Source organism: Lutjanus erythropterus, chromosome 6 (assembly GCF_056507025.1).
Source record: "Lutjanus erythropterus isolate fLutEry1 chromosome 6, fLutEry1.hap2, whole genome shotgun sequence".
In the NCBI taxonomy this organism is placed as follows: Eukaryota; Metazoa; Chordata; class Actinopteri; order Lutjaniformes; family Lutjanidae; genus Lutjanus; species Lutjanus erythropterus.
This window is the reverse complement of record NC_139322.1, coordinates 11,470,152-11,486,341: the sequence shown is the minus strand read 5'-3', so window position 1 is coordinate 11,486,341 and position 16,190 is coordinate 11,470,152. Positions and strand designations below refer to the sequence as shown.

At 37.5% G+C, this 16,190-nt stretch overlaps 1 protein-coding gene across 1 annotated transcript in view; it reads left to right on the top strand.

The window, feature by feature from the left end:
- Positions 1 to 9,200: 9,200 nt before the first annotated feature.
- frmd4bb (FERM domain containing 4Bb) overlaps positions 9,201 to 16,190 on the top strand; it is a 36,674-nt gene continuing 29,684 nt past the window's right edge. The window contains exon 1 of the mRNA XM_084720588.1: positions 9,201 to 9,380. The gene's annotated coding sequence lies outside the window, so the exon portion shown is untranslated. The remainder of the gene's footprint in view (positions 9,381 to 16,190) is intronic.

Here is a 16,190-nt window from a genome sequence, read left to right as displayed (position 1 = left end):
GCAGTTCATCAAAATCAGGACTTTTGTTAACTGAAAACTTAACAAAAATTACACTATTTGCTACCTAACTAAAAATCTGTCAAAATGTTAATCAACATGGTTTGCTAGCTAGCTAAGAAGTTTACAAAAACTACATTGTTTGCTAACTTGCTAAAGTTAAGATGTTACATTGTTTGCTAGGAAGCTAAAAGCTTGAGAAAACAGTCTACATGGTTTGCTAAAAAGCTAACATGTTAACTAGCTAGCTAAAAAGTTAACACGATACTTTGTTTGCTAGCTGGCTCAAACATTAACAACAAAAATGTTAGTTAGCCTAGTTAGCCTATACATGATGGCTCAGCAGAGAAGATCTAATTTCGAGAGAAAAACTTATTGGCCAAATCCATTGAGCAACATGACCAAACAATAAAAGATTTTAAAAAATGTACACTTTAAACCGAAATTTAAAAAATTTTATGAATCTCGCAGCCACAAAATATACTCAATTCACTCTACATAAACTTTCAGTTCAAGTAAGAAACTGGAGAAACATCTGACTCAGAAGATTCAGAAGTGACGAAATTTAAAGTTTTGGTGCAACAGAATTAATTTTAATCTAGATTTAGAGTGGAAACTGAACTGAGGTTTAAAGAGAGGTTTGTATGTAATCTTCCTTAATTTACAGTAGTTTTAAAGTTCAGTGCAACATAATTTAAACTGTGATTTAATCGAGTTTAAAAATGATTGTTTTTGATGCAGCCCAGACATAGAGACAGAATTAATATCCTTGTGCAATAAAAAAAAATAATAAAACACAGGCTTTGTGACTCTGACAGAAGCTGTTTCATTTTGGGAAAGCTCACTTTTTGTTGCATGACATGACAAAATCAATTATTATAATTATAATAGTCATTGGATTGAACTGTAGACAGTGACCTTGAAAAACCGCTGCATGCTGAAGTGTGAATCAGCAACTGCTGATGCATGTTCAGTCATTCAGAACAAACATTTCCATTAGGATATTTTGCATCTCTGTAAAGTATTTTACTTAATCATTCACCATCTGACACTAATGTTCACTTTTGCACCAAAATAAATCACAAAGTCATGCCTGAGCAGCCCTCATTGCCTTTTTTTTAATTTGCATTCCTTGTATCATTGTAGCAGATCAGTCTGTATATTGTGAAATCATGCAGGTATTGCACCCAAATCATAACAAACCTGGAGACTCTGTCGGCCCTCATGTCTCTGTTTCCCTCCGTTTCAGTGCAGACAGACTGAGTTGACTTTGCAGCTCGTCTCCTTCTCAGCTCAGCCCCACACACTCTCCCCACTCTCTCCTCACCAAGTTTGGTGTCCTCAGTGGACTCCCATGATATCCACCACTTGGGGGCAGTATACAGCTAGGAAAGCCACAGCTGTGGGCCCACCGGGGGGCACTTTCTATTACAAAATGGAAATTCAAGTTCAATATTTGCATTCGCCTCATCCTGCTGAACTGGTTCGAGTCTGCATTTTACCAATGCAAACATCATGCAAATGTGCTTCTGCTGGAAAGCACAGACTTAAAACCTAAAAATAAAACTTCAAATGGCATGATGATAATTGAAGACAGACAGAAGTAGAATAGGAAACAGAATCAGAATTTTTCCAGTGTTTGTACAAGACATTTTCTTTGTCAAAAGAGCTCAGAGACGTATGAAAAGCAAACTCAGTTACAGTCATAATATAGGAGACATGATGTAGGACCTGCAGGGTTTCACAGGCAGTCAAAGAGGACAGAGCCAGACACACAAAAGACTAGACAACACATATTATTCTGGGTGTTGTTGTGGGGTGAATAGCGGCACTGATTACTCATGGCCTCCAGCTGAGTGTGGGCCCCCAGAGTTGGTAGACTACAATGCCCTTTGTAATTCCTCAAGTGGGTACAGTTTATAAATATTTGATACTTCAGTATCAAATAAAACAGAACTTCAGAATTGTTCTGTCTTTCAATCACAATTTGGTTGAAACGTACAAAAATATCAACCTGGTTTTTACTAAATATGTTGTTTTTTGTGAAAGAGATTGAAACAAAGCACAAAAGGATTCAGATAAACACAAAAATCACTGTGTCAATATAGCACAGATGGAGCACTGGTAAACAGTACCATGGATAGAAACCCATTGGATCATTGTGACATTGATTTGTTTTGACCCATAATTATTTTTTGGATTATTGTTACTGGTTTACCAGACCTAACATATGTTGTGCTTGTGAACTGTAGCTCTTTTTAAAGTGGCAATTCACCGCAAAATTACAAAAAGGAATGTATGCAGCTTGTGCTGCTCAAAGTGAAAAAAACCCCCTCTTAATTAGAAGGGAAGTACCAGTACCAGTTTGACGACAGTTAGCTGACAGTTAGCTAGTTTACTGGTTGCTAAAGTAGGCTAACCACTGTCTGCTGTTATCTGTAGTTGGTGTTAGCTGGCTCAGTTAAGCTGTGGAGCTAGTCAGCTCATTAGGTGACTCCCTAGGCTGGGTCCTGAGGTGCCAGGAGGAGCAAAACCCAGCAAGAAAATCACCTCGGTACTGTAATCTCTGTGAAGCGGGCCACCGTCGCTGTCAGAGGTTGTGTTCAGTCCCACTCCAGCCAGGATCTCCAGTTTGGCCAGACTCAGGTAGACGTCAAAGATGCTTTCATGGTGGGGGGAAAGTGCTGATAGGCACTGCACATGTGCAGTTTTCAACAGAGACGAGGAGGAGAGATGTGTCACTTGTACTTGTCCTTAATCGGTAACACTCAGAATCAGATTCAGAATCAGAAATACTTTACTGATCCCCAGGGGGAAACTGTTCACGTTACAGATGCTCCTGTTCAAGAATAGAAAAATATATTACATAGAGCTATTAGAAGAAAATATGTGAAAAGTATGTACAATCTACTACCAAATACACACAGACACAAAATGGCAATAACAGATAATAAAACAAATAATACACAGTAAAAATATGTAGAGGTATGTGCCTTATTTTCCCATGTATTGTCTTACAATGTATAGAAAATAGAGAGTAGTGATATAAAATACGAAATAAGAATAAGAATTATGTACATCATGATAGACATCATATCTCCAAAACTTGTCAGCTCACACCAAAACAATCTATATGGGTAAATAGCATTACAGGTAAAAGAAAAATATATATTTTTGAACTATCAAAATTGTGTGCAGTCTGTGCTATATGACCTACCTGTGCAAACAAAAAAAATCTGCCCAACAGTTCTGACCAGGGGACGTACTGATTTAAACATGTATCTGTGACAGCCAGAACCTACAACCGGGGCAATGTCAAACCCCAGAAATTCAACAGGTTATGTATGTAATAATTGATCAGTCCCATCATGTGCTTAGAGCCAATAATTTCCATCTTCCCCCCCTGCTGTTCACACATCCAGCATCGAAAGCAGCAGCACACAGATGCGGTGGTGCAGACTGATAGCGAATGTCCAGCAACACATTGGCTGTGTGCCATGAGATAACACATGGGCATAATTACAAAGGCTAATACATCATCATTTACACAGTGTCGTGCAGATTTAATAAGCTGTTACAGCCAGTGCAAACACCGCTGGCTAATAACACAGAGCATGAACTCAGATGTAGGCCAACAATAGCCGTTTCAGTTCAGGTGTGAACAGACAGTCCTCCTGTTTACCTTTTTTTTGTTTTCACTCACAACTCTTTCATGGAAGACAACTGTCAGCCAATCACCTGTGACCTGCAACCGTTTGCCACACAGCACTTCCCGTATTCCGCCGTCAAAACAAGATCCTGAAATACGAGCCAAAGCTGTCCGGGTGTTCGACTACGTTAGAGAGGTTTCATGAGACGTTCATGGACTGATCAGTTTGTCCTGAAGAGAAAACTGACAGATGGTTCAGAGGCAGACGGAACAGCCAACAAATTTATTACATTTTTAATATTTTTAATTTGAAGCATCGTTTTAAAGAAAACAGAACATGGTGTTACCATGCCTCTTTTCCACATAAACAAAATTAATGTCAAGAAAAACTCACTTCCTACATATATTCAAAAAAATTAAATAAATAAAAACACATGACCTTTGACCCATAACTGAACTCAAGCTCTCCCCTTGTCTACATCCCCACCCCCACCCTCGACTGCAGTTAAGATTCAGTTCCCTCTGTGAAATGAGAGGCTGAAGGTTGCCAAACCTTCTCAAAATCTTTCAGTTTCAGTGTTGGAACTTATTTCTTTTTCCAAAATGTTAGGTGAATGTAATGATGATTTGAGTGTATCTGTACATTCAATAAAAAGTGACAACAAATTCACAACCATAATAGAAAATGAACTGGTCCATCCTGGAAGCGAAAGTGTGTTTTTCCTGTTAATAGTGAAATACATTTGGTTGGTGAGTTCATTTTTTTTTTTTTTTTTTTTTGACACATCTAAAGGACCAGAGTGTAGGATTTAGCTGCATCTAGCTTGGACAGCTTAAAGATTGCAAACACCTTGTGCCTTTCTCCCCTTCCAAGCCTGTAGGAGAACCTGCGGTGGCTGCGAATGTCCGTATCTAGAGTCAGTGTTTGGTTTGTCCACTCACTCTGTACATAAACGGCTCATTCTAAGGCAATGAAAACACAACAATTCTTATTTTCAAGTGATTATACACTAACGAAAACATACTTATGAACATTATGTTCCATGTCTGCCGTATTCTGACAATATATCCCTGAAAATCTCACACACTGGACCTTTAAAATTACATGTGAAAGCTGAAACGATGCTTTTGTGTATTGTTAGAAGAATATTATACTGGAAATTTGTATGCGGTTTATGAAACATTTCCAAAACCATATGTACAGTTCTGCTGGGTATCATTGCCCAGTCCTTTCTTTGTTGCTATTTCAAAATGTAAAGTGAATTTATCTATTCCATGTGTCACACTGTGTTTGGTTTTAGAGACTTTCCCATCTTTCCAAAACTTTTTGATCACTTACATGGCATTTTTTATTGCTCAAAACATTTTTTTTAAATCTATGTACACAAAATTTGCAGAGCAAGTATTTCTGTATGAGACCACAGATAAAGACCTTCTACTTTATGTTGTTGTTCAGCTCTTTCAGTTTTTTGTTGTTGTTATAGGTGGTGTGAGTTAATTTGCATAAAGCATGTGCCAAGCAACATGTACTATGCTCAAATGGAGTCAGTTAATTATGCATGAAAAATACATAAACACATCTTGCATGAAGTAGATATTGAATTTTTTATTGTGCAAAATGATGATGACAGAGAGCTCTTTGTGTGTATTCATCTTCTTCTGTTACAACCGTTGATCTGTTAGTTGTATACAAATCAAAATTTAATGAAGATTGAAAATAAATTTAAATAAATGAAATAAGATTTATATGAAGTATATTGCTGCCACACCAGAAAATATTAAGATGCATTAATATCACATTCAGTGGTGAAAACTTAATTGTTATAATGAGATGTTTTTCATGTTATGAGAAGATATTGTGACATTATTATATCGTAATGTGATAACTTTAAATTCTTTAAGTTAAACTTAAATAACTGCTATTTTTATAGCATTGCCTTCATACATACTTGCCAACCTTGAGACTCAAAAATAGGGAGGGTTTTTAGACAAAAAATTAAGTTTGAGAGACTTTGTTTCCTGCAATTGTGTAACTTTTAAAAAATGAAAATAAAAAAATATGTACACTGCAACATTTTTATGTTAAATACTGTTAATTCTGCTTTTAATTCTTGGGAAAGAATACAGAATAAGTCGCTCCTCTGGCGTAAACCTGCATAAATCTCTGACATAAACTAACTTCAGATACAACAAGTGAGGTTTTGCATTATAATATGTTAATATATATAAGTTTGTATGTTGTAAGAAAGTGAAGATATCTTGTTGTAACAATAAATCTTTGACCTTTTTCTTTTTCTGGTGTAGCAGCTTCATGCTTACATAATTCTTTGCAGATTCCCACGGTGTTGTATTTACACACGTTCTCACTGACTTTAACCTTGTATTGTAAAATGTGCAATAAATATTTACATTGCTCGATCTAGTAAGAGTTTTACAGGTTAGCTATTACAAAAAAGAGCTGTTTTCCCCTGATGTATCCCAGTTCTCTGAATGTATTAAAAGTCCAGCTTGCCACTGATGACAGAATTAATGAGGGTAACGAGGGTAATGAGGGAATCCTACTCTTTTGTTTATGAGAGCATCTTCCTGTAAGGAGGAGACTCACTGGACAGATGGTTTTGGGGGATCTTAATGAGATACTTATTCATGTCTGATGTCAGAAATCCAAGAGTAAGGGGGTGGGGGAGCCTCGCTCTGCTGACAGGCTGCAGAATTTACTGTAGACTGGGAGGACATGCAGCAGGAGGAATACACTTCCTTAATTCCTTACACTGCCTTGTACAATGCAGTTTATCCGTTTTTCTATGATATACTATCTCAATATTTATTTGTCTAACTGAATTAAGTGTTGTTTTTGGGACTCTAAACCGGTCTGATGTGCATGTTTCTTTGGAAAACTACCAGCTGGATAAGAGTAAAGACTGTAATAAATATTTCAGGGTCACCGTCACTCCTCAGCAGAACTGAATATCACATGTGAAACTCACACCAACAATCTGGTTCAACAGCACTGTGTCGTTTGAATTGCACATGTTGAACATGTTAACTGATGTGCAAAGCGACATAAACTTAATCGCTGTCTTGGCAGGCTCCAAACCGGTGCTTGAATTTTCCCAGCAAATATCTTCTGCACAACATGAGGCCGACAAAGACATGTTAAAACAGATAATTAATTAAATCTGATTTTGCTTTTGAGCAACATCCAAACTTTCTCCTGTAAATTTTGCTGAATGTTGTCTTTGACCCACATTTCAATGTAGGTCAGCTGCAAGTTTAAGCTGTAACATCCTTTAAATGCGACGTTGGTCTTTAAACATGCTGAAAACAAAACCTCCCAGTTTTGTCGGTTGTCTCACAGACTAAAACATCCTCCTCAGCAGCTCACGTTTTTAATGACCTAGATCCTGTTTATTGCTACAGGTCAGTGTACTTAAGAGAAAGAAAAAATAATCCTCTGTGCAAACAGAGTGCATCCATGCAGGCTATAACAGACATGGAAAACCTGTTAACTGGATTGGCAGTAAAACAGACAGTCATGACCTGAAAGACAGCAATGTCAATATAGATATTTAGAAGAACGGTGTCAAAACAGTGCAGGGACACAGTAAAACATACTCCAGTATATTATTTGCTGGAAGTACCCACAGTTATTGAACAGGTGAGCTCACATTATGCAACCTAAACTTAATGAAAAACACAGTTAGGTCCCCATATACCGTCTCTAATACTTAATATTTCAAAAACACAATTAAAATGTTTTAAGAACAACTATTGGTTATTTATGGAGACAGGTCAACAACATAAATAAGAAATGAATTGAGATGTATGGGGTAGCTCATCAGATTACAGCCCCCAATTTACAGTTCAAACATTTTGCACATACAGGGCACAAAGGAAACACGTACAGGATCCCTCTGTTGGTACAAGCGAACAGGAAAAAGGAGAAAATGCTTTTTTTTTTAAACCATTGTCATTATTGGTATGTGCTTTATACGATCTGTTATGGTGGTTATCAAGTTTATTTACAGTATCAGTGTCATTTTCCAGATTCAATTATACATTTAGCTCCCTCACATCATGATTTGTTTGAAGGTTATTTTGTTTTTTCTGTAAAACAAGTTGCTCAACCAAATTGCCCCTAATGGGAGTAATAACACTGCATTGTATAGACTTTTATATTGTATTGTAATGTGTCTGTAATTACGGGGAAAGGCGAATAAGGGACCACTTTATTTTACAGTCCTATGTTGAATCATCATTTCACGTGCAATTTTCCAAAGTATTTCCTGTAAATTTATCATCATTGTAAAAAAAAGAGATAATAATAAATAATGTCCCAATGTCCATGCTTTGTAAAGCATAACTGCAACCTTTAATTATTAATTAGGAACTCAGTCATTTAAAAGAACACGTATTGATCATTAAATTTATATAGACCTCTCTCAAACACGTCTCTCAAGTTTTTAACCCCTTGTTCCCTAACATTTTGTCTTCCTTTAATAAACTCACCGATTGAGTATCTTTTGCTACACTAAATCAGCTGTCCCCAAACTTAAGAAATGTCACGGCCCAGTTTGAAATCTGAAAATCTTCTGTGGTCAACTCAAACCTTACATCACTACTCTGATCAACACATAAGGTTAATCGTACTGATGACAAGATATAAAATACTTTATGGAGTTAATGTGACAGGTCACCACCTGTTAAACTAGGTCAGATAAATTAATTAATTAATGAATTAATCATGAATACTTTATTGTAATTTCAAACTTATAAACACTGAAACTTAAAAACTCAAGGCTCACTCTTTGCCCTTCATGGCTCACTTGTGGGCTGCAACCCACATGTTAGGAATCACATAATTACACAGTAACTCACAGGCTGTAATCTAACCGTCACCTGATTTATTGTTATTTCTTTGTTTTACTGACAATTTGTCTGTTTGTTTTTATACCATATGTTTGGTTTTGATCTAAGTATATTTTGCTGGGTGTAACAGTGACACTGTAAATAATTTATACAGAATATTTTTAATATGGACCCAAAGGAAACTAGTCTTTTTATAGTTTCGGTGATGGACCCCTTGGAGCAAGAGTAGGCTAGTTGTTGTCATGGTAACAACTCATGAGCATCCAAATAAACATTAAACTGATGTTATACAGTATGATACAATAAATTCCATATATCATATAGGTACAACAGATATAATGTGGCCCTAAATTAATATTGTGAGGAAGAAATATCGACTTATAGGCTATAGTGTGATGAGATCACTATTGATCAGAGTACAACAAATACTTTCCCCATAAGAAATCAGGTTGTATAAAATAATGTGCATGTATAATATCTAAAATTTAATATAATCTCATCTTTAAAGGGCTGCAGCACACACACACACATGCAGCCTCCAGGCTATCTCACTTCATTATTATGGGGATTCAGTGTGAACGAGGCCGGCCGGCAGCTGCTGGATGAGAGGGAGGAGGGATGGAGGGAGGAAGGGAGGGGATGTTCACATAATAGCCGGCGGCGGGTGAAGGCGTGGTGAGTGTGGCTCAATACGAGGCGAGTGTGTGCGCTACAGTAGTACCGGAGAGGATGAACATGGACCGCGGCTGCACGGCGGCTCCCCTCCCTGGCAAAAACAGCCGGGGATACAGCTGAACGGGGATGATCAATATGCAGGAGAGGCTTTTCCTTATCGATAGCTACGCGGGATACAAGGAGTGCAAAGGTAAGGCGATATATATGATGTGATGGAGCTGATTCAACCCGCCTCTGAGCTGAGCTGTGAGGAGACAAAAGTAGTCATGGACGCATGTGAACCGGGCTGAGAGCATCAATGAAAATCACACCGGCGGCGGCGGCAGCAGCAGCAGCAGCAGCAGCATGGGTTTGGCTCTCTGCAGTGACAGTAAAAGCAGGAGCAGTGTGCTTTTATTTGACACATCTGTCTCGTCAATGAGGGGCTCAGGTGGAAACCACCCATGTACAGTACAGTAGCCCTCAGTAGCACATTCATTGTTCTCCCTCAGCAGTGGAAACTGGCCCTGAGAAGGGCTTGTCTCATTACAGGAGCCCGTGGACAATAACTGCTGATCGTGTTAGATAAGAGATGGTGTTATTAAAAAGTAGTTTATAAGATGTTTGAACGGCCTGGTGTAATCTAATATGAAGATGCAGGGTGTGTAATAAATTGATTCAGGTAGTGTGACTTGGTGAATATTAAAAATGCTGGATGAATCATCATTTTACCCTTTTGCAGCACTGTGAATCCTGTCAGTCAAAATCACTGCTTTATCACTGGACATTCTCATTGTGTATTTTTGTGTGTGTGTGTGCACGAATAGTATTTTCTATTTAGAAGTGTATATGATTTGTGATTATGGTGACCATTGATGAGGAAAAGCATTTTTAGTCATGTTTTACAAGGACACTGCACTGTAAAAAAAATATACAGGAATTAAATGGAACTAACTAATCCCTCCTCATTAACTTAATCTAAGTATGCAAGTTTAATTTATCCGAGTTAATTAAACATACATTTCTAGTATTTATGTTCATTCATGTTCTTCTAACTTGAAGTCTTCTGACTTGAAATGAGTTCAATCAACTCATTAAATTAAGGCTATAATATGTAGCATTCCACAATAAAATATATAAAAACGCCAGTTTTGTTATATTTTTGTTGAGTTCTGTTCTTAAATTATACCAAATGTTTCCAAAAATGTTCAACACCAGAGAAATCTGTAATTTATTCAAGGTGCGTTTCCTGCTAGCCATTGCTAGCTAATTGCTATAGCTTCCGTGAAAACGCAGGATACATCAGATATGTCAGAGAGTGAGGAAGTTGGTGTGACTAAATATAATGTGAATAAAACTTAAAAATCGCCTTGTCCATGAACATGATTTCTGAGGCATGGTAGGTTTTCATCTGCAATTGTGTTTATTTAAAAATAAAGACAACAACTCCCATGATCCCATGCTACTTCACGTCATCAAACTTCGTCTTTTGTTATTGTTTTAATGTGAGAGACTTGTGGCAGCAGAATCCACATATTGTACATTTAACTTGAAGTAACTATACAACTTTTATTTGTTCAAGCTAATTAAATATAAACTTTCTACTTTCAAAGTTCTTCTAACTTGAAGTCTTTTGACTTGAAATGATGAGTTGAATAAAAGTTCTGTACAAAGTTCAATCAACTCATTAAATTAACATTCTAAAGAAAAAATAACCAGCATATTAGCTGACTTCCCAGCATGCTTCACTGAGAGAGTTAAATGTACCCTATGTAAGTCCTGCTGCTAGGGGCCTTTCATATTAAAACAGTAACAGAAGACATGGTTTGATGACATCGTGAAGTGGTGTGGAATCATGGGAGTTGTTGTCTTCATTGTCAAACAACCACCATAACTGATGAAAACCTGTCTGACAACTCATCCAGAAATCATGTTCACAAACAAAGTGATATTAAAGTTGTAATCATGTTGTGTATTTTTTCTCAGAAGTTAGAAGGACTAGCTAGAAACAGCTGGAAACATCTGACATAATTAAATTACAAAGCTCAATAAAATATGTAACATATATCTAGTGGTTTTAGATTTTTTTAATGCAGAAATGTTACATATTATAGCTTTAAAACTCTCCAGAAATCATTTGTTTTTTATAGTTTAAAAAAAACATATGACGAAAACTTGTGGTGTGTCTCTAATACACATTAAGATAAGTCATGGTTGATTGTTATCACAATAATAAAAATACTTCAAATATGATTTCTTAATTTTAGTTTATTTGATGAGAAAAAAAATATTTTGAATCATTATAATTAATCAGCTCAACTTGTTTCACGTTGATTCAACTTGAATTTTATGGCAGCCTGGACACTTAAAGTTAAAATAAATCAGTCAGTTTTTACAGTGTAGTTGTTATAGATTTTGTGCAGGTAGGCCAAGGTATCCTCCTTCTGAGCCTACATTTTCTTTCCTCTTTTAAATGTATTGTCCTGGCTGTTTCTGGATCTCTATTTATACTCTAGCGGTAAAAACAAGGTTGAGCCCTGTGATGGCTGACTCTGACCCGCTGCTGTTATCTTAATGCTGAAGGAAGAAACGCATATTTGAGTGTATTTAAAGTGTGTAAACAGGAATTGTTGTTGTGATGGCTGTGTCTGTATGACACACGTGTCCAGTGTGAAACTTTGTCGCTCTTCCTATTTTGTTGGAGAGGATGTCCTGTGTCATCTATCACACCAGTCAACTCTGTGAGGACATTTCTGACCCTTTTAAAGGGCAAAGGGTCACTAAAGTCTGTTAACTCCTTCAGTACATTAAAGGCGTAGTTCAGATTATATGATGTAGGCATGCCTCCTGTTTGCAGAAGCAGAGAGGAGCACCAGCACAAAGCTAAGCAATAAACTGCTGTGGACAGGGCAGGCAACAAAAGGTATTTTAGTCACTTTAAAAAGATCCACCCACAAAAATCAATATAATCTCATCTGTACACTTTGTTTAGAGCGTTTTCATCACTTTACTTTGCTGTCAGACAGCCTTTTCTGACAGCAAACAGCCATTATATAAGCTGAATATGGCTCTCTCCAAATTAACCAAACTCCATAAGCAAAATCAGTAATTTTACCTCACAGAACACAGGAGTTGCTGGTCTATCTGTGGCTTAATCTGTTAGTTTGTTTGTGTTGTTCTGTGACTTCAGTGTTCTAGAGGGATAGTTTGGATTCACCAAAGTCACGCAATACCACAAAGAAAGTGTCAGATTGAGGCAGTGGTAGACCAGCAACTCCTCTGTTCTGTAAGGTTAAATTACTGATTTTGCCTGTGGAGTTTGGTTGGATCAGAGTGAGCGATATTTGGCTTATATAATGGCAGTTTCCTGTTGGAAACGGTTGACTGACAACAAAGTAACACACTGGAAATATTCCAGATATAGTCTACACTTAAATTTGACATTGATTTTTATTAGGTGGATCTTTTTTAAGTGCCTAAAATAGCTTCTGTTGCTGACAACATCCACAGCTGTGCATGGCTTAGCTTACTCCTCTCTTCTTCTCCAAACTACAACAGTGCATTGACTATCTATACGTGCCTCATGCAACCCCAAATAATCCATACTATCCCTTTAAACCTGATCAGTCAAAGCTCAGCACACACTTAGATGTTTTACTCATTTGTTTGTCACTTTGAGACACTCCTCTTCCTCTTTCTATGTTTGATGCTGCTGAGAAATGTCTCAGTACTCAGCTGGCATCCATCCATTTAGGAATCAAAGCCTCCCGAGACTTTCTGAGAAATGTGCTAAAGACAGAGAGGGAGTGAGATCTATTTTTGGACAGGCAAGTAATCTTGTATTCATACACTTAGCACACACGGAATAAATCTGATATGTATAATAAGGTGAAAGCTGAGCAGCATCACTGAAGCGGAACAGGCTGGTAGGTGAGGTGATTCAGGGTTAGAACTTTGTGTTTCTCACATGCAGTTGTCCTAAAAATCAAAACTGCTAATATTAATCCAGTTTCGACACAATAATTATCCTATACATGTGCTTTTAGTTTGGGAAAAGACAGTAAATATGACTTGATTATATATCTGTCAATATTGCTCTGGTGTGATGGTTTTCACTGGGCTGCAGACTCTCTGCTTCTTGGTCCAGATCATGTAATTTGGTCATGTTCCATTTTCTCCACCCATTCACGTTCGTGCCTCAGTGCCTCGTCCCTGAGCTCTGCAGAAAGTCACTGCAGTTTTCTGTAATGAAAAACTCTGCAGTTTGTGATATCAGGAATGCCAGCGACGACAGCTGTGAAACCCGGAGAATGAGGGCAACTGGTGGCAAAGCTCTCGATAATTGCAAAAGCTTGCTGCTGGCAGACTAGTCTGACTGTTTGAATCAGTCTTATGGCCTGTTGTGTGTTCTCAAGGTGTTTCAATTCTGCGCCGAGATGCTGCATTCAGACAGTTTGGGGGCTTTTAAGATATCTGCAACCTGAGTATGTTGATCTGTAAGAACTCTGATCAATAAAAAATGGAGAGTTTTGCAAATTTGCCTCAGGATCAATCTGCCTTTATGGACTGATCTGGAAAAAAGGTACCTGCTACATGTTAGATCATTTTGTTTTAACTCAAGTTAAGTGTAAATATTCAGTCATGATTCACAATTGTTTCATTGACCTGCTGACCTACAGCTACTCTAGCAATACAATAAGGTCATACTTTACACTTATTTGCTTTACTACTCTCTATTTGCTTACACACATAACATGAAACTATAAAGGCTGTGCTGTTAACCCTCTAGACCCCGTAGCATCTGTTCTTCATTTCACTATGGCACCCGGGAGAACCGGTCATTTTAAAATCATCCCCATTATATTAAAATATGCCCTGAGCTTTGTGGTGTACATACTTTAAATTGATCAATAATGTTGAGATCTGTGTTTTTCTACACTGTTGTCTTGGGGAAAGCATGACATAGAGTCAATACGGACAACTCACCGTGACTTTTCCACATATAAATTCAGTGATTTTAATCTTATAATTTCCTGCAAGCGTTGGTTCATTGCACATTGTCATAACATGACAGAGGAACCGTAAAATGTCATGTACTCAAAACACAGAACCACCAGCGTACTGGATGTTACATCCTCATGTAATATGTACCTATAAAGGCTGTGCTGTTAAGAAATTTGCTGAGTGATCTCATTCATATTCCCCAAGACATGAATGGCCTCATTGGATGACATCTAACTCTTGTACCTGTAGAGTAAAGGGCATTTTTTTTAGAGTTTCTAGCCAAGTGAAATAGGATAGGCAGGTTGGGCGTGATGAGGAGCGTGATTTGACCATTAAAAAATGAGTGTTGAAGATTGATTGATTGATGGAAGGAAGAAAACGTGATTGGATTTTGATAGACAGAATACAAAGAAATTGCTTCTTTTTTGTATCATTAAATAGGTGCACTGTGGCAGGGGATGTGATCTAAAAGGTATAAAAAGGCATTTTTCATTTCAAATCGACTGCCATAATATTGATATAATGTAATGCCTGTCCTCCAGGGCCAAAGTGGGAACAAACTTTATAACCCGACATTAGTTAGTACAAAATTATCAGTACTGTATTTGGCACTTTTGCATTGGGTGAAAATGGACCCTTAAGTTTTAGGGAGTCTCAATATTTTTTTAAAGCTTTGGCCTCTGTCATTGTCATTCAAGAAAGTGTACAAGATAAAACAGATTCATACCCATTCAAATTGATCTTGTGTAGGTGTAATTTATTTAAGTAAACTGTTTAGATTAAAACTTTTGGTCAAAGACTAAAGTGTCTCAACAACAACGAATAGATGGATTGATGCAAAAGTTTGCACAGTCATTCATGGTCCCTTCAGGATGAAGTTGGTGATTTTTAAACCTTTTCTCTAACTGTTTCCATTACCCCGTCCAGGCCAGGTGCCTGCTGCATTCTGCACATGTGCATACCAATATGTTAGCATTATCACTGTGATTCTGTGTGACTGTGAATGTGACTGCATTCTGGTGTTAGCATTTAGCTGTAAGCACAGCTGTGTCTTCACAAACCCACTAGCATGGCTGTAAACTTTTAGTCATGTTTATTACAAAACTTAAAAACTAAAAACAACAGCTTTGTTTCAGTGTTTGATCTGGGTCAAATCAACATTTATAATTTCTCATTACAGTTTTGGACTTAACAGACACTGGAGTGTTTAAAAGTCGTATTTTAGCAGCATACAAGAAAATGCAAAGACTTTCTTTGATTATGTAGCTTTTTTTTTTCATTTTAACACAGTCACAATCACTCAAGGTCAGTTCTTACGACAGCAGATGAATCCAAGCACTGTGCAGTCTGAAGAAAACACATGCTGATGGAAACTTTAATTTGACCTAATATGAAAATATCACTAATGCTTACTCGAACCTGTCTACTTATTTTGCTTTTGCACTGCTAGCATTACAATCGTACAGAGGCTGATAGAAGCAGATTTGACCACTACGGTCACTCTGACTGCTAATAAAATATTGAGGTCCATGCTGCTGCTTGCAGTTGTAGGAGAAAATATATCATAATGTCCTGCTGCCTCTGTGGACGTCCTTTTCGGGATGGGAACAGGAACTTGCACTGCATGATGACATCATTCACATGAATCACTCCTCGGTCTGTGATGCAGCCCGACCCTTGTTCTAGCTATCACAGACGTATTGTGTTATAAGCACAAAATTAATACTTCTTACAGGTTCTAATTTTTCCTTAATATCCTGGGCCTCATTGTGTTCATGAGTTTTTCCGGATATCACAAACAGCCAGACTGGCTCTCTTTGGGAGACGACGCTAGACGGATACCTTCTGACCGCCGACAACATGAGTCATGATGAGATATCAGATGAGGGTCGAGATAATCCGCTGTTTTATCCTTCAGCCCACAGACTCTCTAACCGCGGCCTCTTGCTGTGTACTCAGAGTAGTTTTGCTTTTGGTGTTTTATTTATTATTTTTGCGCTGCCAACACTCTGGTCCA